Below are 25,629 nucleotides of genomic sequence, written 5' to 3' on the forward strand. Positions count from 1 at the left end.
GAATCATGCTCTTTTGCAGGATGACTATGGGGAATACTGCTGCTGCCACCATGGGTATCTAAACCCAACTTCTGTCTTTCCTTCTCTAATTCTAAAGACTGTCTATCCAAATCCAGCTGTTGCTTCTTGAGCTTCAGTCTGGTTTGTTCCACCCTCAACTTATTGAGTTCCCTTTCTAACAATCTGTCATCAGGGTGGGTGGGAGGGACATTTCTAGATACAGAGGTATGATGGGAATGAACAGAAGGAGACCTGTCCCTTACAGAGGGCACCCTAACAGCTTGGCTAACAGTATAATGTGAGAGCACACCATCAGTATGGTGTGATTCAACCTCTGTACCAACTATGCTAGACTGTCTAGTAATGGGCAGGCTGAGAAGTTTCTTTCCTGAATCTTTTCCTGGGGGAGTCCCTGGATCAGATTGAGAACCATTAGCTACTTTTTCACCAGATTGGGCACTTATGGCCTTATCCTGTACTCTAAGCATGTTAATTAACAGTTCTAAGGAAGGATTCTTCCCTACACTCAAACCTCTCTCTATGCAGAGACTCCTTGCTCCTTTCCAGCTAAGGTGATCATATGCAAGTTTGGACAGTTCAACCTTTTTGCCTGTGCCAGACATTTTTTTGAGAGAGTTAAGTGATAGAAAAAGAGAAAAAAGTTTTCAGAACTTTTTGGAAAGACAGAAAAAAACTTTTTAAACTTTTAAGAACTTTTTGAAAGTTTAGAAGTACTTTTCAGCACTTAGAAAAGAGTGAAAAGAGGAAATGCAAAACTTTTTGGCTATGTGTACACAAACTGAACTTCTTTTGTATATTTTTCTCTTATGAAAAGTACAATGACAAGAGTGGTAAGTAGTCTCAAGCACTTATCCCACCACTGCACAACCAATGTAGGAGGCTGGACTGGCTTGTAGTGAGTACCAAGGGGTACTTGCACCTTGCACCAGGCCCAGTTATCCCTTATTAGTGTATAGGGTGTCTAGCAGCTTAGGCTGATAGATAATGGTTGCTTAGCAGAGCAGCTTAGGCTGAACTAGGAGACGTGTGAAGCTACTACAGTACCACTTAGTGTCATATGCACAATATCATAAGAAAACACAATACACAGTTATACTAAAAATAAAGGTACTTTATTTTTATGACAATATGCCAAAGTATCTTAGAGTGTACCCTCAGTGAGAGGATAGGAAATATACACAAGATATATATACACAATAGCAAAAATATGCAGTATAGTCTTAGAAAACAGTGCAAACAATGTATAGTTACAATAGGATGCAATGGGGAAACATAGGGATAGGGGCAACACAAACCATATACTCCAGAAGTGGAATGCGAACCACGAATGGACCCCAAACCTATGTGACCCTGTAGAGGGTCGCTGGGACTATTAGAAAATAGTGAGAGTTAGCAAAATAACCCTCCCCAAGACCCTGAAAAGTGAGTGCAAAGTGCACTGAAGTTCCCCTAAGGACTAAATAGTCGTGTTAGAGGAATAATGCAGGAAAGACACAAACCAGCAATGCAACAACTGTGGATTTCCAATCTAGGGTACCTGTGGAACAAGGGGACCAAGTCCAAAAGTCACAAGCAAGTCGGAGATGGGCAGATGCCCAGGAAATGCCAGCTGCGGGTGCAAAGAAGCTTCGACTGGACAGAAGAAGCTGAGGTTTCTGCAGGAACGAAAAGGGCTAGAGACTTCCCCTTTGGTGGACGGATCCCTCTCGCCTTGGAGAGTTGTGCAGAAGTGTTTTCCCGCCGGAAGGACGCCAACAAGCCTTGCTACACGCAAATCGTGCGTTTGGCGTTTTTGGACGCTGCTGGTGCCCAGGAGGGATCAGGAGGTCGCAAATTGCACCTGCAGAGAGAGGGGACGTCGAGCAAGACAAAGAGCCCTCACTGAAGCAGGTAGCACCCGGAGAAGTGCCAGAAACAGGCACTACGAGGATGCGTGAAACGGTGCTCGCCGAAGTTGCACAAAGGAGTCCCACGTCGCCGGAGACCAACTTAGAAAGTCGTGCAATGCAGGTTAGAGTGCCGTGGACCCAGGCTTGGCTGTGCACGAAGGATTTCCGCCGGAAGTGCACAGGGGCCGGAGTAGCTGCAAAGTCGCGGTTCCCAGCAATGCAGCCCAGCGAGGTGAGGCAAGTACTTACCTCCACCAAACTTGGGCTGAAGAGTCACTGGACTGTGGGGGTCACTTGGACAGTGTCGCTGGATTCGAGGGACCTCGCTCGTCGTGCTGAGATGAGACCCAAGTGACCGGTAATGCAGCTTTTTGGTGCCTGCGGTTGCAGGGGGAAGATTCCGTCGACCCACGGGAGATTTCTTCGGAGCTTCTGGTGCAGAGAGGAGGCAGACTACCCCCACAGCATGCACAAGCAGGAAAACAGTTGAGAAGGCGGCAGGATCAGCGTTACAGAGTTGCAGTAGTCGTCTTTGCTACTATGTTGCAGGTTTGCAAGCTTCCAGCGCGGTCAGCGGTCGATTCCTTATCAGAAGGTGAAGAGGGAGATGCAGAGGAACTCGGCTGAGCTCATGCATTCGTTATCTAAAGTTTCCCCAGAGACAGAGACCCTAAATAGCCAGAAAAGAGGGTTTGGCTACCTAGGAGAGAGGAAAGGCTACTAACACCTGAAGGAGCCTATCAGCAGGAGTCTCTGACGTCACCTGGTGGCACTGGCCACTCAGAGCAGTCCAGTGTGCCAGTAGCACCTCTGTTTCCAAGATGGCAGAGGTCTGGAGCACACTGGAGGAGCTCTGGACACCTCCCAGGGGAGGTGCAGGTCAGGGGAGTGGTCACTCCCCTTTCCTTTGTCCAGTTTCGCGCCAGAGCAGGGGCTAAGGGGTCCCTGAACCGGTGTAGACTGGCTTATGCAGAATTGGGCACATCTGTGCCCAACAAAGCATTTCTAGAGGCTGGGGGAGGCTACTCCTCCCCTGCCTTCACACCATTTTCCAAAGGGAGAGGGTGTCACACACTCTCTCAGAGGAAGTTCTTTGTTCTGCCATCCTGGGCCAGGCCTGGCTGGACCCCAGGAGGGCAGCTGCCTGTCTGAGGGGTTGGCAGCAGCAGCAGCTGCAGAGAAACCCCAGGAAGGGCAGTCTGGCAGTACCAGGGTCTGTGCTACAGACCACTGGGATCATGGAATTGTACCAACAATGCCAGGATGGCATAGAGGGGGCAATTCCATGATCATAGACATGTTACATGGCCATATTCGGAGTTACCATGGTGAAGCTACATATAGGTAGTGACCTATATGTAGTGCACGCGTGTAATGGTGTCCCCGCACTCACAAAGTTCAGTGAATTGGCTCTGAACAATGTGGGGGCACCTTGGCTAGTGCCAGGGTGTCCTCACACTAAGTAACTTTGCACCTAACCTTTACCAGGTAAAGGTTAGACATATAGGTGACTTATAAGTTACTTAAGTGCAGTGTAAAATGGCTGTGAAATAACATGGACGTTATTTCACTCAGGCTGCAGTGGCAGGCCTGTGTAAGAATTGTCAGAGCTCCCTATGGGTGGCAAAAGAAATGCTGCAGCCCATAGGGATCTCCTGGAACCCCAATACCCTGGGTACCTCAGTACCATATACTTGGGATTTATAAGGGTGTTCCAGTAAGCCAATGTAAATTGGTAAAAATGGTCACTAGCCTGTCAGTGACAATTTGGAAGTAATGAGAGAGCATAACCACTGAGGTTCTGGTTAGCAGAGCCTCAGTGAGACAGTTAGGCACCACACAGGGAACATATACATGCACACCTATGAGCACTGGGGCCCTGTGTGACAGGGTCCCCGTGACACATACATATAGGCCACAAACTTATGAGCACTGGGGTCCTGACCAGCAGGATCCCAGTGACACATACCAAACATACTGAATACATAGTGTTTTCACTATGAGCACTGAGGCCTGGCTATCAGGATCCCAGTGAGACAGTGAAAACAGTGACAAACACCCTGACATACACTCACAAACAGGCCAAAAGTGGGGGTAACAAGGCTAGAAAGAGGCTACCTTCTCACACAACCCCCCCCAAACGAAGGACAATAAGGCTAACCTTGGCCAGTTGAGACTTTATTGTCTAAGTGGTGATAAGTAGAGAGTAGCTCTGCAATAGACTGGTTACTCCCTTTATCATCCACTATATGGTTACTTCCCTGTGGGGATGTAAACCACCCTGTTTGAAGTTTTTTAGCTAAGCAACAATGTGAAGATGTATTTTCAGAGTTTCTATCAGTAAGTTTTAGTTTAGAGCAGTGGGAATTGTCCACTGAACCTATTTGTAGTGATGGAAATGCCAGACAGGGATGCTGTATTAGAAAAGCCATAGCTGGGCAAAAACTTTGTCCATCTGGCTGGAAGAGAGAACAGGGATGCTGTTTCTCTTGAGTTGGAGCAGGGCAGGGATGCTGTCCTATGAGCTCCACACTAGGGCAGGGATGCTGTCCTAAGTGTTGTGAGGTAGTGCAGGGTTTCTGCACTAAAGTTTCTCTGGGAGGGTTGGAGGGATGCTCCATGTTAACTAAAATGGTGCTGTTTTTCTCACCAATGTTAGTTATCCCACAGAGAGGTACTTCCACCTCAGGGAGTCCAGCTTTGCCAGCTGATGATTCCCTTGGAACAGGTGCCACCCCAGGAGAGGTTTCTCCCACCACAGGAATAGTATCCTGAATGGTAGGGTGGTTAGGGGATACTGTGATACCCTTTTTACCTGTTGATGGAGAGGGATCCTGATTTTTCAGGCCTTCTCTCCTTTGCTTTTTCATTTCACTTGAAATGAGAGGGAACAATTCCTCCGGGATGCCCCGCATGGCTGCATGGGCATAAAACTCTACATCAGCCCAACCTGAGGCCTCTAGGTCATTACCTAAGAGACAGTCTACAGGTAAGCTAGGTGATACCACCACCTGCTTAGGGCCAGTAACTCCACCCCAACTAAACTGAATTATAGCTAAGGGAAGAAACTTAGTGGAGTTATGGACATCAATAATCTTATACTGTTGTCCAATGATGTGTTGATCAGGGTGCACTAGGTTTTCAGTCACCAAAGTGAAACTGGCACCTGTGTCCCTGTAGGCCAAGGCCTCAACACCATTTATTGAAACTGTCTGCCTGTACTTATCCATTGTAAGGGGACAAGCAGCCAGTGTGGCAAGGCCAATGCCACTAGGTGTGACAGAAACTGTCTTGGGACTGATTACATCAGTTTCCACTATGGACCCATAAGTGAACCCAACTACACCCTTTGCTTGACTGTTGCCAGCAGTCCCACCACTAGTACCACTACTGCTAGGGGCACTAGAGCTTGATGTATTAGTGGTGGTAGGCTCAGGGGGTTTACCTGGACAGGACTTATCCCCTGGCCTATGGCCTCTATTTTTACACACAAAGCACCAAGGCTTTTTAATGTGTGCAGGTTGGGAAGAAGAGGAAGAATTTGTTTTATCCCCACCCTCTGAAGAGTGTTTAAGATTTGAAGTGGGATCTTTGGTTTTACCCTTATCCCCATGCTTATCTTGAGATTTTTCACCATCTTTCTTCTTATTGCCATCTTTGTCACCCCCTGTATGAACTTTTCTGTTCACCCTTGTTCTGACCCATTTGTCTGCCTTCTTTCCCAATTCTTGGGGAGAGGTCAGATCAGAGTCTACCAGGTACTGGTGCAACAAATCAGACACACAATTATTAAGTATATGCTCTCTCAGGATTGTGTTATACAGGCTTTCATAATCAGTAACTTTACTGCCATGCAACCACCCCTCCAAGGCCTTCACTGCCTGGTCAATGAAATCAACCCAGTCTTGTGAAGACTCCTTTTTGGTCTCTCTGAACTTTATCCTGTACTGTTCAGTGGTTAAGCCATAACCATCCAGGAGTGCATTCTTAAGAACTTGGAAATTATTAGCATCATTTTCTTTTACAGTAAGGAGCCTATCCCTACCTTTTCCAGTAAATGATAGCCATAGGATAGCAGCCCACTGCTTTTGAGGGACATCCTGTACAACACAGGCCCTCTCAAGTGCAGCAAACCACTTGTTAATGTCATCCCCCTCCTTATAAGGGGGAACTATCTTGTGCAGATTCCTGGAATCATGCTCTTTTGCAGGATGACTATGGGGAATACTGCTGCTGCCACCATGGGTATCTAAACCCAACTTCTGTCTTTCCTTCTCTAATTCTAAAGACTGTCTATCCAAATCCAGCTGTTGCTTCTTGAGCTTCAGTCTGGTTTGTTCCACCCTCAACTTATTGAGTTCCCTTTCTAACAATCTGTCATCAGGGTGGGTGGGAGGGACATTTCTAGATACAGAGGTATGATGGGAATGAACAGAAGGAGACCTGTCCCTTACAGAGGGCACCCTAACAGCTTGGCTAACAGTATAATGTGAGAGCACACCATCAGTATGGTGTGATTCAACCTCTGTACCAACTATGCTAGACTGTCTAGTAATGGGCAGGCTGAGAAGTTTCTTTCCTGAATCTTTTCCTGGGGGAGTCCCTGGATCAGATTGAGAACCATTAGCTACTTTTTCACCAGATTGGGCACTTATGGCCTTATCCTGTACTCTAAGCATGTTAATTAACAGTTCTAAGGAAGGATTCTTCCCTACACTCAAACCTCTCTCTATGCAGAGACTCCTTGCTCCTTTCCAGCTAAGGTGATCATATGCAAGTTTGGACAGTTCAACCTTTTTGCCTGTGCCAGACATTTTTTTGAGAGAGTTAAGTGATAGAAAAAGAGAAAAAAGTTTTCAGAACTTTTTGGAAAGACAGAAAAACACTTTTTAAACTTTTAAGAACTTTTTGAAAGTTTAGAAGTACTTTTCAGCACTTAGAAAAGAGTGAAAAGAGGAAATGCAAAACTTTTTGGCTATGTGTACACAAACTGAACTTCTTTTGTATATTTTTCTCTTATGAAAAGTACAATGACAAGAGTGGTAAGTAGTCTCAAGCACTTATCCCACCACTGCACAACCAATGTAGGAGGCTGGACTGGCTTGTAGTGAGTACCAAGGGGTACTTGCACCTTGCACCAGGCCCAGTTATCCCTTATTAGTGTATAGGGTGTCTAGCAGCTTAGGCTGATAGATAATGGTAGCTTAGCAGAGCAGCTTAGGCTGAACTAGGAGACGTGTGAAGCTACTACAGTACCACTTAGTGTCATATGCACAATATCATAAGAAAACACAATACACAGTTATACTAAAAATAAAGGTACTTTATTTTTATGACAATATGCCAAAGTATCTTAGAGTGTACCCTCAGTGAGAGGATAGGAAATATACACAAGATATATATACACAATAGCAAAAATATGCAGTATAGTCTTAGAAAACAGTGCAAACAATGTATAGTTACAATAGGATGCAATGGGGAAACATAGGGATAGGGGCAACACAAACCATATACTCCAGAAGTGGAATGCGAACCACGAATGGACCCCAAACCTATGTGACCCTGTAGAGGGTCGCTGGGACTATTAGAAAATAGTGAGAGTTAGCAAAATAACCCTCCCCAAGACCCTGAAAAGTGAGTGCAAAGTGCACTGAAGTTCCCGTAAGGACAAAATAGTCGTGTTAGAGGAATAATGCAGGAAAGACACAAACCAGCAATGCAACAACTGTGGATTTCCAATCTAGGGTACCTGTGGAACAAGGGGACCAAGTCCAAAAGTCACAAGCAAGTCGGAGATGGGCAGATGCCCAGGAAATGCCAGCTGCGGGTGCAAAGAAGCTTTGACTGGACAGAAGAAGCTGAGGTTTCTGCAGGAACGAAAAGGGCTAGAGACTTCCCCTTTGGTGGACGGGTCCCTCTCGCCTTGGAGAGTCGTGCAGAAGTGTTTTCCCGCCGGAAGGACGCCAACAAGCCTTGCTACACGCAAATCGTGCGTTTGGCGTTTTTGGACGCTGCTGGGGCCCAGGAGGGACCAGGAGGTCGCAAATTGGACCTGCAAAGAGAGGGGACGTCGAGCAAGACAAAGAGCCCTCACTAAAGCAGGTAGCACCCGGAGAAGTGCCAGAAACAGGCACTACGAGGATGCGTGAAACGGTGCTCGCCGAAGTTGCACAAAGGAGTCCCACGTCGCCGGAGACCAACTTAGAAAGTCGTACAATGCAGGTTAGAGTGCCGTGGACCCAGGCTTGGCTGTGCACGAAGGATTTCCGCCGGAAGTGCACAGGGGCCGGAGTAGCTGCAAAGTCGCAGTTCCCAGCAATGCAGCCCAGCGAGGTGAGGCAAGGACTTACCTCCACCAAACTTGGGCTGAAGAGTCACTGGACTGTGGGGGTCACTTGGACAGCATCGCTGGATTCGAGGGACCTCGCTCGTCGTGCTGAGAGGAGACCCAAGGGACCGGTAATGCAGCTTTTTGGTGCCTGCGGTTGCAGGGGGAAGATTCCGTCGACCCACGGGAGATTTCTTCGGAGCTTCTGGTGCAGAGAGGAGGCAGACTACCCCCACAGCATGCACAAGCAGGAAAACAGTCGAGAAGGCAGCAGGATCAGCGTTACAGAGTTGCAGTAGTCGTCTTTGCTACTATGTTGCAGGTTTGCAAGCTTCCAGCGCGGTCAGCGGTCGATTCCTTATCAGAAGGTGAAGAGGGAGATGCAGAGGAACTCGGCTGAGCTCATGCATTCGTTATCTAAAGTTTCCCCAGAGACAGAGACCCTAAATAGCCAGAAAAGAGGGTTTGGCTACCTAGGAGAGAGGAAAGGCTACTAACACCTGAAGGAGCCTATCAGCAGGAGTCTCTGACGTCACCTGGTGGCACTGGCCACTCAGAGCAGTCCAGTGTGCCAGCAGCACCTCTGTTTCCAAGATGGCAGAGGTCTGGAGCACACTGGAGGAGCTCTGGACACCTCCCAGGGGAGGTGCAGGTCAGGGGAGTGGTCACTCCCCTTTCCTTTGTCCAGTTTCGCGCCAGAGCAGGGGCTAAGGGGTCCCTGAACCGGTGTAGACTGGCTTATGCAGAATTGGGCACATCTGTGCCCAACAAAGCATTTCCAGAGGCTGGGGGAGGCTACTCCTCCCCTGCCTTCACACCATTTTCCAAAGGGAGAGGGTGTCACACACTCTCTCAGAGGAAGTTCTTTGTTCTGCCATCCTGGGCCAGGCCTGGCTGGACCCCAGGAGGGCAGCTGCCTGTCTGAGGGGTTGGCAGCAGCAGCAGCTGCAGAGAAACCCCAGGAAGGGCAGTCTGGCAGTACCAGGGTCTGTGCTACAGACCACTGGGATCATGGAATTGTACCAACAATGACAGGATGGCATAGAGGGGGCAATTCCATGATCATAGACATGTTACATGGCCATATTCGGAGTTACCATGGTGAAGCTACATATAGGTAGTGACCTATATGTAGTGCACGCGTGTAATGGTGTCCCCGCACTCACAAAGTTCAGTGAATTGGCTCTGAACAATGTGGGGGCACCTTGGCTAGTGCCAGGGTGTCCTCACACTAAGTAACTTTGCACCTAACCTTTACCAGGTAAAGGTTAGACATATAGGTGACTTATAAGTTACTTAAGTGCAGTGTAAAATGGCTGTGAAATAACATGGACGTTATTTCACTCAGGCTGCAGTGGCAGGCCTGTGTAAGAATTGTCAGAGCTCCCTATGGGTGGCAAAAGAAATGCTGCAGCCCATAGGGATCTCCTGGAACCCCAATACCCTGGGTACCTCAGTACCATATACTTGGGATTTATAAGGGTGTTCCAGTAAGCCAATGTAAATTGGTAAAAATGGTCACTAGCCTGTCAGTGACAATTTGGAAGTAATGAGAGAGCATAACCACTGAGGTTCTGGTTAGCAGAGCCTCAGTGAGACAGTTAGGCACCACACAGGGAACATATACATGCACACCTATGAGCACTGGGGCCCTGTGTGACAGGGTCCCAGTGACACATACATATAGGCCACAAACTTATGAGCACTGGGGTCCTGACCAGCAGGATCCCAGTGACACATACCAAACATACTGAAAACATAGTGTTTTCACTATGAGCACTGAGGCCTGGCTATCAGGATCCCAGTGAGACAGTGAAAACAGTGACAAACACCCTGACATACACTCACAAACAGGCCAAAAGTGGGGGTAACAAGGCTAGAAAGAGGCTACCTTCTCACACAACCCCCCCCCAAACGAAGGACAATAAGGCTAACCTTGGCCAGTTGAGACTTTATTGTCTAAGTGGTGATAAGTAGAGAGTAGCTCTGCAATAGACTGGTTACTCCCTTTATCATCCACTATATGGTTACTTCCCTGTGGGGATGTAAACCACCCTGTTTGAAGTTTTTTAGCTAAGCAACAATGTGAAGATGTATTTTCAGAGTTTCTATCAGTAAGTTTTAGTTTAGAGCAGTGGGAATTGTCCACTGAACCTATTTGTAGTGATGGAAATGCCAGACAGGGATGCTGTCTCAGAAAAGCCATAGCTGGGCAAAAACTTTGACCATCTGGCTGGAAGAGAGAACAGGGATGCTGTTTCTCTTGAGTTGGAGCAGGGCAGGGATGCTGTCCTATGAGCTCCACACTAGGGCAGGGATGCTGTCCTAAGTGTTGTGAGGTAGTGCAGGGTTTCTGCACTAAAGTTTCTCTGGGAGGGTTGGAGGGATGCTCCATGTTAACTAAAATGGTGCTGTTTTTCTCACCAATGTTAGTTATCCCACAGAGAGGTACTTCCACCTCAGGGAGTCCAGCTTTGCCAGCTGATGATTCCCTTGGAACAGGTGCCACCCCAGGAGAGGTTTCTCCCACCACAGGAATAGTATCCTGAATGGTAGGGTGGTTAGGGGATACTGTGATACCCTTTTTACCTGTTGATGGAGAGGGATCCTGATTTTTCAGGCCTTCTCTCCTTTGCTTTTTCATTTCACTTGAAATGAGAGGGAACAATTCCTCCGGGATGCCCCGCATGGCTGCATGGGCATAAAACTCTACATCAGCCCAACCTGAGGCCTCTAGGTCATTACCTAAGAGACAGTCTACAGGTAAGCTAGGTGATACCACCACCTGCTTAGGGCCAGTAACTCCACCCCAACTAAACTGAATTATAGCTAAGGGAAGAAACTTAGTGGAGTTATGGACATCAATAATCTTATACTGTTGTCCAATGATGTGTTGATCAGGGTGCACTAGGTTTTCAGTCACCAAAGTGAAACTGGCACCTGTGTCCCTGTAGGCCAAGGCCTCAACACCATTTATTGAAACTGTCTGCCTGTACTTATCCATTGTAAGGGGACAAGCAGCCAGTGTGGCAAGGCCAATGCCACTAGGTGTGACAGAAACTGTCTTGGGACTGATTACATCAGTTTCCACTATGGACCCATAAGTGAACCCAACTACACCCTTTGCTTGACTGTTGCCAGCAGTCCCACCACTAGTACCACTACTGCTAGGGGCACTAGAGCTTGATGTATTAGTGGTGGTAGGCTCAGGGGGTTTACCTGGACAGGACTTATCCCCTGGCCTATGGCCTCTATTTTTACACACAAAGCACCAAGGCTTTTTAATGTGTGCAGGTTGGGAAGAAGAGGAAGAATTTGTTTTATCCCCACCCTCTGAAGAGTGTTTAAGATTTGAAGTGGGATCTTTGGTTTTACCCTTATCCCCATGCTTATCTTGAGATTTTTCACCATCTTTCTTCTTATTGCCATCTTTGTCACCCCCTGTATGAACTTTTCTGTTCACCCTTGTTCTGACCCATTTGTCTGCCTTCTTTCCCAATTCTTGGGGAGAGGTCAGATCAGAGTCTACCAGGTACTGGTGCAACAAATCAGACACACAATTATTAAGTATATGCTCTCTCAGGATTGTGTTATACAGGCTTTCATAATCAGTAACTTTACTGCCATGCAACCACCCCTCCAAGGCCTTCACTGCCTGGTCAATGAAATCAACCCAGTCTTGTGAAGACTCCTTTTTGGTCTCTCTGAACTTTATCCTGTACTGTTCAGTGGTTAAGCCATAACCATCCAGGAGTGCATTCTTAAGAACTTGGAAATTATTAGCATCATTTTCTTTTACAGTAAGGAGCCTATCCCTACCTTTTCCAGTAAATGATAGCCATAGGATAGCAGCCCACTGCTTTTGAGGGACATCCTGTACAACACAGGCCCTCTCAAGTGCAGCAAACCACTTGTTAATGTCATCCCCCTCCTTATAAGGGGGAACTATCTTGTGCAGATTCCTGGAATCATGCTCTTTTGCAGGATGACTATGGGGAATACTGCTGCTGCCACCATGGGTATCTAAACCCAACTTCTGTCTTTCCTTCTCTAATTCTAAAGACTGTCTATCCAAATCCAGCTGTTGCTTCTTGAGCTTCAGTCTGGTTTGTTCCACCCTCAACTTATTGAGTTCCCTTTCTAACAATCTGTCATCAGGGTGGGTGGGAGGGACATTTCTAGATACAGAGGTATGATGGGAATGAACAGAAGGAGACCTGTCCCTTACAGAGGGCACCCTAACAGCTTGGCTAACAGTATAATGTGAGAGCACACCATCAGTATGGTGTGATTCAACCTCTGTACCAACTATGCTAGACTGTCTAGTAATGGGCAGGCTGAGAAGTTTCTTTCCTGAATCTTTTCCTGGGGGAGTCCCTGGATCAGATTGAGAACCATTAGCTACTTTTTCACCAGATTGGGCACTTATGGCCTTATCCTGTACTCTAAGCATGTTAATTAACAGTTCTAAGGAAGGATTCTTCCCTACACTCAAACCTCTCTCTATGCAGAGACTCCTTGCTCCTTTCCAGCTAAGGTGATCATATGCAAGTTTGGACAGTTCAACCTTTTTGCCTGTGCCAGACATTTTTTTGAGAGAGTTAAGTGATAGAAAAAGAGAAAAAAGTTTTCAGAACTTTTTGGAAAGACAGAAAAAAACTTTTTAAACTTTTAAGAACTTTTTGAAAGTTTAGAAGTACTTTTCAGCACTTAGAAAAGAGTGAAAAGAGGAAATGCAAAACTTTTTGGCTATGTGTACACAAACTGAACTTCTTTTGTATATTTTTCTCTTATGAAAAGTACAATGACAAGAGTGGTAAGTAGTCTCAAGCACTTATCCCACCACTGCACAACCAATGTAGGAGGCTGGACTGGCTTGTAGTGAGTACCAAGGGGTACTTGCACCTTGCACCAGGCCCAGTTATCCCTTATTAGTGTATAGGGTGTCTAGCAGCTTAGGCTGATAGATAATGGTAGCTTAGCAGAGCAGCTTAGGCTGAACTAGGAGACGTGTGAAGCTACTACAGTACCACTTAGTGTCATATGCACAATATCATAAGAAAACACAATACACAGTTATACTAAAAATAAAGGTACTTTATTTTTATGACAATATGCCAAAGTATCTTAGAGTGTACCCTCAGTGAGAGGATAGGAAATATACACAAGATATATATACACAATAGCAAAAATATGCAGTATAGTCTTAGAAAACAGTGCAAACAATGTATAGTTACAATAGGATGCAATGGGGAAACATAGGGATAGGGGCAACACAAACCATATACTCCAGAAGTGGAATGCGAACCACGAATGGACCCCAAACCTATGTGACCCTGTAGAGGGTCGCTGGGACTATTAGAAAATAGTGAGAGTTAGCAAAATAACCCTCCCCAAGACCCTGAAAAGTGAGTGCAAAGTGCACTGAAGTTCCCCTAAGGACAAAATAGTCGTGTTAGAGGAATAATGCAGGAAAGACACAAACCAGCAATGCAACAACTGTGGATTTCCAATCTAGTGTACCTGTGGAACAAGGGGACCAAGTCCAAAAGTCACAAGCAAGTCGGAGATGGGCAGATGCCCAGGAAATGCCAGCTGCGGGTGCAAAGAAGCTTCGACTGGACAGAAGAAGCTGAGGTTTCTGCAGGAACGAAAAGGGCTAGAGACTTCCCCTTTGGTGGACGGATCCCACTTGCCTTGGAGAGTCGTGCAGAAGTATTTTCCCGCCGGAAGATCGCCAACAAGCCTTGCTACACGCAAATCGTACGTTTGGAGTTTTTGGACGCTGCTGGGGCCCAGGAGGGACCAGGAGGTCGCAAATTAGACCTACTGAGAGAGGGGACGTCGTGCAAGACAAGGAGCCCTCACTGAAGCAGGTAGCTCCCGGAGAAGTGCCAGAAACAGGCACTACGAGGATGCGTGAAACGGTGCTCGCCGAAGTTGCACAAAGGAGTCCCACGTCGCCGGAGACCAACTTAGAAAGTCGTGCAATGCAGGTTAGAGTGCCGTGGACCCAGGCTTGGCTGTGCACGAAGGATTTCCGCCGGAAGTGCACAGGGGCCGGAGTAGCTGCAAAGTCGCGGTTCCCAGCAATGCAGCCCAGCGAGGTGAGGCAAGGACTTACCTCCACCAAACTTGGGCTGAAGAGTCACTGGACTGTGGGGGTCACTTGGACAGCGTCGCTGGATTCGAGGGACCTCGCTCGTTGTGCTGAGAGGAGACCCAAGGGACCGGTAATGCAGCTTTTTGGTGCCTGCGGTTGCAGGGGGAAGATTCCGTCGACCCACGGGAGATTTCTTCGGAGCTTCTGGTGCAGAGAGGAGGCAGACTACCCCCACAGCATGCACAAGCAGGAAAACAGTCGAGAAGGCGGCAGGATCAGCGTTACAGAGTTGCAGTAGTCGTCTTTGCTACTATGTTGCAGGTTTGCAAGCTTCCAGCGCGGTCAGCGGTCGATTCCTTATCAGAAGGTGAAGAGGGAGATGCAGAGGAACTCGGCTGAGCTCATGCATTCGTTATCTAAAGTTTCCCCAGAGACAGAGACCCTAAATAGCCAGAAAAGAGGGTTTGGCTACCTAGGAGAGAGGAAAGGCTACTAACACCTGAAGGAGCCTATCAGCAGGAGTCTCTGACGTCACCTGGTGGCACTGGCCACTCAGAGCAGTCCAGTGTGCCAGTAGCACCTCTGTTTCCAAGATGGCAGAGGTCTGGAGCACACTGGAGGAGCTCTGGACACCTCCCAGGGGAGGTGCAGGTCAGGGGAGTGGTCACTCCCCTTTCCTTTGTCCAGTTTTGCGCCAGAGCAGGGGCTAAGGGGTCCCTGAACCGGTGTAGACTGGCTTATGCAGAATTGGGCACATCTGTGCCCAACAAAGCATTTCCAGAGGCTGGGGGAGGCTACTCCTCCCCTGCCTTCACACCATTTTCCAAAGGGAGAGGGTGTCACACACTCTCTCAGAGGAAGTTCTTTGTTCTGCCATCCTGGGCCAGGCCTGGCTGGACCCCAGGAGGGCAGCTGCCTGTCTGAGGGGTTGGCAGCAGCAGCAGCTACAGTGAAACCCCAGGAAGGGCAGTCTGGCAGTACCAGGGTCTGTGCTACAGACCACTGGGATCATTGAATTGTACCAACAATGCCAGGATGGCATAGAGGGGGCAATTCCATGATCATAGACATGTTACATGGCCATATTCGGAGTTACCATGGTGAAGCTACATATAGGTAGTGACCTATATGTAGTGCACGCGTGTAATGGTGTCCCCGCACTCACAAAGTTCAGTGAATTGGCTCTGAACAATGTGGGGGCACCTTGGCTAGTGCCAGGGTGTCCTCACACTAAGTAACTTTGCACCTAACCTTTACCAGGTAAAGGTTAGACATATAGGTGACTTATAAGTTACTTAAGTGCAGTGTAAAATGGCTGTGAAATAACATGGACGTTATTTCACTCAGGCTGCAGTGGCAGGCCTGTGTAAGAATTGTCAGAGCTCCCTATGGGTGGCAAAAGAAATGCTGCAGCCCATAGGGATCTCCTGGAACCCCAATACCCTGGGTACCTCAGTACCATATACTTGGGATTTATAAGGGTGTTCCAGTAAGCCAATGTAAATTGGTAAAAATGGTCACTAGCCTGTCAGTGACAATTTGGAAGTAATGAGAGAGCATAACCACTGAGGTTCTGGTTAGCAGAGCCTCAGTGAGACAGTTAGGCACCACACAGGGAACATATACATGCACACCTATGAGCACTGGGGCCCTGTGTGACAGGGTCCCAGTGACACATACATATAGGCCACAAACTTATGAGCACTGGGGTCCTGACCAGCAGGATCCCAGTGACACATACCAAACATACTGAAAACATAGTGTTTTCACTATGAGCACTGAGGCCTGGCTATCAGGATCCCAGTGAGACAGTGAAAACAGTGACAAACACCCTGACATACACTCACAAACAGGCCAAAAGTGGGGGTAACAAGGCTAGAAAGAGGCTACCTTCTCACACAACCCCCCCCCAAACGAAGGACAATAAGGCTAACCTTGGCCAGTTGAGACTTTATTGTCTAAGTGGTGATAAGTAGAGAGTAGCTCTGCAATAGACTGGTTACTCCCTTTATCATCCACTATATGGTTACTTCCCTGTGGGGATGTAAACCACCCTGTTTGAAGTTTTTTAGCTAAGCAACAATGTGAAGATGTATTTTCAGAGTTTCTATCAGTAAGTTTTAGTTTAGAGCAGTGGGAATTGTCCACTGAACCTATTTGTAGTGATGGAAATGCCAGACAGGGATGCTGTCTCAGAAAAGCCATAGCTGGGCAAAAACTTTGTCCATCCGGCTGGAAGAGAGAACAGGGATGCTGTTTCTCTTGAGTTGGAGCAGGGCAGGGATGCTGTCCTATGAGCTCCACACTAGGGCAGGGATGCTGTCCTAAGTGTTGTGAGGTAGTGCAGGGTTTCTGCACTAAAGTTTCTCTGGGAGGGTTGGAGGGATGCTCCATGTTAACTAAAATGGTGCTGTTTTTCTCACCAATGTTAGTTATCCCACAGAGAGGTACTTCCACCTCAGGGAGTCCAGCTTTGCCAGCTGATGATTCCCTTGGAACAGGTGCCACCCCAGGAGAGGTTTCTCCCACCACAGGAATAGTATCCTGAATGGTAGGGTGGTTAGGGGATACTGTGATACCCTTTTTACCTGTTGATGGAGAGGGATCCTGATTTTTCAGGCCTTCTCTCCTTTGCTTTTTCATTTCACTTGAAATGAGAGGGAACAATTCCTCCGGGATGCCCCGCATGGCTGCATGGGCATAAAACTCTACATCAGCCCAACCTGAGGCCTCTAGGTCATTACCTAAGAGACAGTCTACAGGTAAGCTAGGTGATACCACCACCTGCTTAGGGCCAGTAACTCCACCCCAACTAAACTGAATTATAGCTAAGGGAAGAAACTTAGTGGAGTTATGGACATCAATAATCTTATACTGTTGTCCAATGATGTGTTGATCAGGGTGCACTAGGTTTTCAGTCACCAAAGTGAAACTGGCACCTGTGTCCCTGTAGGCCAAGGCCTCAACACCATTTATTGAAACTGTCTGCCTGTACTTATCCATTGTAAGGGGACAAGCAGCCAGTGTGGCAAGGCCAATGCCACTAGGTGTGACAGAAACTGTCTTGGGACTGATTACATCAGTTTCCACTATGGACCCATAAGTGAACCCAACTACACCCTTTGCTTGACTGTTGCCAGCAGTCCCACCACTAGTACCACTACTGCTAGGGGCACTAGAGCTTGATGTATTAGTGGTGGTAGGCTCAGGGGGTTTACCTGGACAGGACTTATCCCCTGGCCTATGGCCTCTATTTTTACACACAAAGCACCAAGGCTTTTTAATGTGTGCAGGTTGGGAAGAAGAGGAAGAATTTGTTTTATCCCCACCCTCTGAAGAGTGTTTAAGATTTGAAGTGGGATCTTTGGTTTTACCCTTATCCCCATGCTTATCTTGAGATTTTTCACCATCTTTCTTCTTATTGCCATCTTTGTCACCCCCTGTATGAACTTTTCTGTTCACCCTTGTTCTGACCCATTTGTCTGCCTTCTTTCCCAATTCTTGGGGAGAGGTCAGATCAGAGTCTACCAGGTACTGGTGCAACAAATCAGACACACAATTATTAAGTATATGCTCTCTCAGGATTGTGTTATACAGGCTTTCATAATCAGTAACTTTACTGCCATGCAACCACCCCTCCAAGGCCTTCACTGCCTGGTCAATGAAATCAACCCAGTCTTGTGAAGACTCCTTTTTGGTCTCTCTGAACTTTATCCTGTACTGTTCAGTGGTTAAGCCATAACCATCCAGGAGTGCATTCTTAAGAACTTGGAAATTATTAGCATCATTTTCTTTTACAGTAAGGAGCCTATCCCTACCTTTTCCAGTAAATGATAGCCATAGGATAGCAGCCCACTGCTTTTGAGGGACATCCTGTACAACACAGGCCCTCTCAAGTGCAGCAAACCACTTGTTAATGTCATCCCCCTCCTTATAAGGGGGAACTATCTTGTGCAGATTCCTGGAATCATGCTCTTTTGCAGGATGACTATGGGGAATACTGCTGCTGCCACCATGGGTATCTAAACCCAACTTCTGTCTTTCCTTCTCTAATTCTAAAGACTGTCTATCCAAATCCAGCTGTTGCTTCTTGAGCTTCAGTCTGGTTTGTTCCACCCTCAACTTATTGAGTTCCCTTTCTAACAATCTGTCATCAGGGTGGGTGGGAGGGACATTTCTAGATACAGAGGTATGATGGGAATGAACAGAAGGAGACCTGTCCCTTACAGAGGGCACCCTAACAGCTTGGCTAACAGTATAATGTGAGAGCACACCATCAGTATGGTGTGATTCAACCTCTGTACCAACTATGCTAGACTGCCTAGTAATGGGCAGGCTGAGAAGTTTCTTTCCTGAATCTTTTCCTGGGGGAGTCCCTGGATCAGATTGAGAACCATTAGCTACTTTTTCACCAGATTGGGCACTTATGGCCTTATCCTGTACTCTAAGCATGTTAATTAACAGTTCTAAGGAAGGATTCTTCCCTACACTCAAACCTCTCTCTATGCAGAGACTCCTTGCTCCTTTCCAGCTAAGGTGATCATATGCAAGTTTGGACAGTTCAACCTTTTTGCCTGTGCCAGACATTTTTTTGAGAGAGTTAAGTGATAGAAAAAGAGAAAAAAGTTTTCAGAACTTTTTGGAAAGACAGAAAAAAACTTTTTAAACTTTTAAGAACTTTTTGAAAGTTTAGAAGTACTTTTCAGCACTTAGAAAAGAGTGAAAAGAGGAAATGCAAAACTTTTTGGCTATGTGTACACAAACTGAACTTCTTTTGTATATTTTTCTCTTATGAAAAGTACAATGACAAGAGTGGTAAGTAGTCTCAAGCACTTATCCCACCACTGCACAACCAATGTAGGAGGCTGGACTGGCTTGTAGTGAGTACCAAGGGGTACTTGCACCTTGCACCAGGCCCAGTTATCCCTTATTAGTGTATAGGGTGTCTAGCAGCTTAGGCTGATAGATAATGGTAGCTTAGCAGAGCAGCTTAGGCTGAACTAGGAGACGTGTGAAGCTACTACAGTACCACTTAGTGTCATATGCACAATATCATAAGAAAACACAATACACAGTTATACTAAAAATAAAGGTACTTTATTTTTATGACAATATGCCAAAGTATCTTAGAGTGTACCCTCAGTGAGAGGATAGGAAATATACACAAGATATATATACACAATAGCAAAAATATGCAGTATAGTCTTAGAAAACAGTGCAAACAATGTATAGTTACAATAGGATGCAATGGGGAAACATAGGGATAGGGGCAACACAAACCATATACTCCAGAAGTGGAATGCGAACCACGAATGGACCCCAAACCTATGTGACCCTGTAGAGGGTCGCTGGGACTATTAGAAAATAGTGAGAGTTAGCAAAATAACCCTCCCCAAGACCCTGAAAAGTGAGTGCAAAGTGCACTGAAGTTCCCGTAAGGACAAAATAGTCGTGTTAGAGGAATAATGCAGGAAAGACACAAACCAGCAATGCAACAACTGTGGATTTCCAATCTAGGGTACCTGTGGAACAAGGGGACCAAGTCCAAAAGTCACAAGCAAGTCGGAGATGGGCAGATGCCCAGGAAATGCCAGCTGCGGGTGCAAAGAAGCTTTGACTGGACAGAAGAAGCTGAGGTTTCTGCAGGAACGAAAAGGGCTAGAGACTTCCCCTTTGGTGGACGGATCCCTCTTGCCTTGGAGAGTCGTGCAGAAGTGTTTTCCCGCCGGAAGGACGCCAGCAAGCCTTGCTACACGCAAATCGTGCGTTTGGCGTTTTTGGACGCTGCTGGGGCCCAGGAGGGACCAGGAGGTCGCAAATTGGACCTGCAAAGAGAGGGGACGTCGAGCAAGACAAAGAGCCCTCACTGAAGCAGGTAGCACCCGGAGAAGTGCCAGAAACAGGCACTACGAGGATGCGTGAAACGGTGCTCGCCGAAGTTGCACAAAGGAGTCCCACGTCGCCGGAGACCAACTTAGAAAGTCATACAATGCAGGTTAGAGTGCCGTGGACCCAGGCTTGGCTGTGCACGAAGGATTTCCGCCGGAAGTGCACAGGGGCCGGAGTAGCTGCAAAGTCGCAGTTCCCAGCAATGCAGCCCAGCGAGGTGAGGCAAGGACTTACCTCCACCAAACTTGGGCTGAAGAGTCACTGGACTGTGGGGGTCACTTGGACAGCATCGCTGGATTCGAGGGACCTCGCTCGTCGTGCTGAGAGGAGACCCAAGGGACCGGTAATGCAGCTTTTTGGTGCCTGCGGTTGCAGGGGGAAGATTCCGTCGACCCACGGGAGATTTCTTCGGAGCTTCTGGTGCAGAGAGGAGGCAGACTACCCCCACAGCATGCACAAGCAGGAAAACAGTCGAGAAGGCAGCAGGATCAGCGTTACAGAGTTGCAGTAGTCGTCTTTGCTACTATGTTGCAGGTTTGCAAGCTTCCAGCGCGGTCAGCGGTCGATTCCTTATCAGAAGGTGAAGAGGGAGATGCAGAGGAACTCGGCTGAGCTCATGCATTCGTTATCTAAAGTTTCCCCAGAGACAGAGACCCTAAATAGCCAGAAAAGAGGGTTTGGCTACCTAGGAGAGAGGAAAGGCTACTAACACCTGAAGGAGCCTATCAGCAGGAGTCTCTGACGTCACCTGGTGGCACTGGCCACTCAGAGCAGTCCAGTGTGCCAGCAGCACCTCTGTTTCCAAGATGGCAGAGGTCTGGAGCACACTGGAGGAGCTCTGGACACCTCCCAGGGGAGGTGCAGGTCAGGGGAGTGGTCACTCCCCTTTCCTTTGTCCAGTTTCGCGCCAGAGCAGGGGCTAAGGGGTCCCTGAACCGGTGTAGACTGGCTTATGCAGAATTGGGCACATCTGTGCCCAACAAAGCATTTCCAGAGGCTGGGGGAGGCTACTCCTCCCCTGCCTTCACACCATTTTCCAAAGGGAGAGGGTGTCACACACTCTCTCAGAGGAAGTTCTTTGTTCTGCCATCCTGGGCCAGGCCTGGCTGGACCCCAGGAGGGCAGCTGCCTGTCTGAGGGGTTGGCAGCAGCAGCAGCTGCAGAGAAACCCCAGGAAGGGCAGTCTGGCAGTACCAGGGTCTGTGCTACAGACCACTGGGATCATGGAATTGTACCAACAATGCCAGGATGGCATAGAGGGGGCAATTCCATGATCATAGACATGTTACATGGCCATATTCGGAGTTACCATGGTGAAGCTACATATAGGTAGTGACCTATATGTAGTGCACGCGTGTAATGGTGTCCCCGCACTCACAAAGTTCAGTGAATTGGCTCTGAACAATGTGGGGGCACCTTGGCTAGTGCCAGGGTGTCCTCACACTAAGTAACTTTGCACCTAACCTTTACCAGGTAAAGGTTAGACATATAGGTGACTTATAAGTTACTTAAGTGCAGTGTAAAATGGCTGTGAAATAACATGGACGTTATTTCACTCAGGCTGCAGTGGCAGGCCTGTGTAAGAATTGTCAGAGCTCCCTATGGGTGGCAAAAGAAATGCTGCAGCCCATAGGGATCTCCTGGAACCCCAATACCCTGGGTACCTCAGTACCATATACTTGGGATTTATAAGGGTGTTCCAGTAAGCCAATGTAAATTGGTAAAAATGGTCACTAGCCTGTCAGTGACAATTTGGAAGTAATGAGAGAGCATAACCACTGAGGTTCTGGTTAGCAGAGCCTCAGTGAGACAGTTAGGCACCACACAGGGAACATATACATGCACACCTATGAGCACTGGGGCCCTGTGTGACAGGGTCCCAGTGACACATACATATAGGCCACAAACTTATGAGCACTGGGGTCCTGACCAGCAGGATCCCAGTGACACATACCAAACATACTGAAAACATAGTGTTTTCACTATGAGCACTGAGGCCTGGCTATCAGGATCCCAGTGAGACAGTGAAAACAGTGACAAACACCCTGACATACACTCACAAACAGGCCAAAAGTGGGGGTAACAAGGCTAGAAAGAGGCTACCTTCTCACACAACCCCCCCCCAAACGAAGGACAATAAGGCTAACCTTGGCCAGTTGAGACTTTATTGTCTAAGTGGTGATAAGTAGAGAGTAGCTCTGCAATAGACTGGTTACTCCCTTTATCATCCACTATATGGTTACTTCCCTGTGGGGATGTAAACCACCCTGTTTGAAGTTTTTTAGCTAAGCAACAATGTGAAGATGTATTTTCAGAGTTTCTATCAGTAAGTTTTAGTTTAGAGCAGTGGGAATTGTCCACTGAACCTATTTGTAGTGATGGAAATGCCAGACAGGGATGCTGTCTCAGAAAAGCCATAGCTGGGCAAAAACTTTGTCCATCTGGCTGGAAGAGAGAACAGGGATGCTGTTTCTCTTGAGTTGGAGCAGGGCAGGGATGCTGTCCTATGAGCTCCACACTAGGGCAGGGATGCTGTCCTAAGTGTTGTGAGGTAGTGCAGGGTTTCTGCACTAAAGTTTCTCTGGGAGGGTTGGAGGGATGCTCCATGTTAACTAAAATGGTGCTGTTTTTCTCACCAATGTTAGTTATCCCACAGAGAGGTACTTCCACCTCAGGGAGTCCAGCTTTGCCAGCTGATGATTCCCTTGGAACAGGTGCCACCCCAGGAGAGGTTTCTCCCACCACAGGAATAGTATCCTGAATGGTAGGGTGGTTAGGGGATACTGTGATACCCTTTTTACCTGTTGATGGAGAGGGATCCTGATTTTTCAGGCCTTCTCTCCTTTGCTTTTTCATTTCACTTGAAATGAGAGGGAACAATTCCTCCGGGATGCCCCGCATGGCTGCATGGGCATAAAACTCTACATCAGCCCAACCTGAGGCCTCTAGGTCATTACCTAAGAGACAGTCTACAGGTAAGCTAGGTGATACCACCACCTGCTTAGGGCCAGTAACTCCACCCCAACTAAACTGAATTATAGCTAAGGGAAGAAACTTAGTGGAGTTATGGACATCAATAATCTTATACTGTTGTCCAATGATGTGTTGATCAGGGTGCACTAGGTTTTCAGTCACCAAAGTGAAACTGGCACCTGTGTCCCTGTAGGCCAAGGCCTCAACACCATTTATTGAAACTGTCTGCCTGTACTTATCCATTGTAAGGGGACAAGCAGCCAGTGTGGCAAGGCCAATGCCACTAGGTGTGACAGAAACTGTCTTGGGACTGATTACATCAGTTTCCACTATGGACCCATAAGTGAACCCAACTACACCCTTTGCTTGACTGTTGCCAGCAGTCCCACCACTAGTACCACTACTGCTAGTGGCACTAGAGCTTGATGTATTAGTGGTGGTAGGCTCAGGGGGTTTACCTGGACAGGACTTATCCCCTGGCCTATGGCCTCTATTTTTACACACAAAGCACCAAGGCTTTTTAATGTGTGCAGGTTGGGAAGAAGAGGAAGAATTTGTTTTATCTCCACCCTCTGAAGAGTGTTTAAGATTTGAAGTGGGATCTTTGGTTTTACCCTTATTCCCATGCTTATCTTGAGATTTTTCACCATCTTTCTTCTTATTGCCATCTTTGTCACCCCCTGTATGAACTTTTCTGTTCACCCTTGTTCTGACCCATTTGTCTGCCTTCTTTCCCAATTCTTGGGGAGAGGTCAGATCAGAGTCTACCAGGTACTGGTGCAACAAATCAGACACACAATTATTAAGTATATGCTCTCTCAGGATTGTGTTATACAGGCTTTCATAATCAGTAACTTTACTGCCATGCAACCACCCCTCCAAGGCCTTCACTGCCTGGTCAATGAAATCAACCCAGTCTTGTGAAGACTCCTTTTTGGTCTCTCTGAACTTTATCCTGTACTGTTCAGTGGTTAAGCCATAACCATCCAGGAGTGCATTCTTAAGAACTTGGAAATTATTAGCATCATTTTCTTTTACAGTAAGGAGCCTATCCCTACCTTTTCCAGTAAATGATAGCCATAGGATAGCAGCCCACTGCTTTTGAGGGACATCCTGTACAACACAGGCCCTCTCAAGTGCAGCAAACCACTTGTTAATGTCATCCCCCTCCTTATAAGGGGGAACTATCTTGTGCAGATTCCTGGAATCATGCTCTTTTGCAGGATGACTATGGGGAATACTGCTGCTGCCACCATGGGTATCTAAACCCAACTTCTGTCTTTCCTTCTCTAATTCTAAAGACTGTCTATCCAAATCCAGCTGTTGCTTCTTGAGCTTCAGTCTGGTTTGTTCCACCCTCAACTTATTGAGTTCCCTTTCTAACAATCTGTCATCAGGGTGGGTGGGAGGGACATTTCTAGATACAGAGGTATGATGGGAATGAACAGAAGGAGACCTGTCCCTTACAGAGGGCACCCTAACAGCTTGGCTAACAGTATAATGTGAGAGCACACCATCAGTATGGTGTGATTCAACCTCTGTACCAACTATGCTAGACTGTCTAGTAATGGGCAGGCTGAGAAGTTTCTTTCCTGAATCTTTTCCTGGGGGAGTCCCTGGATCAGATTGAGAACCATTAGCTACTTTTTCACCAGATTGGGCACTTATGGCCTTATCCTGTACTCTAAGCATGTTAATTAACAGTTCTAAGGAAGGATTCTTCCCTACACTCAAACCTCTCTCTATGCAGAGACTCCTTGCTCCTTTCCAGCTAAGGTGATCATATGCAAGTTTGGACAGTTCAACCTTTTTGCCTGTGCCAGACATTTTTTTGAGAGAGTTAAGTGATAGAAAAAGAGAAAAAAGTTTTCAGAACTTTTTGGAAAGACAGAAAAAAACTTTTTAAACTTTTAAGAACTTTTTGAAAGTTTAGAAGTACTTTTCAGCACTTAGAAAAGAGTGAAAAGAGGAAATGCAAAACTTTTTGGCTATGTGTACACAAACTGAACTTCTTTTGTATATTTTTCTCTTATGAAAAGTACAATGACAAGAGTGGTAAGTAGTCTCAAGCACTTATCCCACCACTGCACAACCAATGTAGGAGGCTGGACTGGCTTGTAGTGAGTACCAAGGGGTACTTGCACCTTGCACCAGGCCCAGTTATCCCTTATTAGTGTATAGGGTGTCTAGCAGCTTAGGCTGATAGATAATGGTAGCTTAGCAGAGCAGCTTAGGCTGAACTAGGAGACGTGTGAAGCTACTACAGTACCACTTAGTGTCATATGCACAATATCATAAGAAAACACAATACACAGTTATACTAAAAATATAGGTACTTTATTTTTATGACAATATGCCAAAGTATCTTAGAGTGTACCCTCAGTGAGAGGATAGGAAATATACACAAGATATATATACACAATAGC

The sequence above is a fragment of the Pleurodeles waltl genome, chromosome 5 (genome assembly GCF_031143425.1).
Source record: "Pleurodeles waltl isolate 20211129_DDA chromosome 5, aPleWal1.hap1.20221129, whole genome shotgun sequence".
Taxonomy (NCBI): domain Eukaryota; kingdom Metazoa; phylum Chordata; class Amphibia; order Caudata; family Salamandridae; genus Pleurodeles; species Pleurodeles waltl.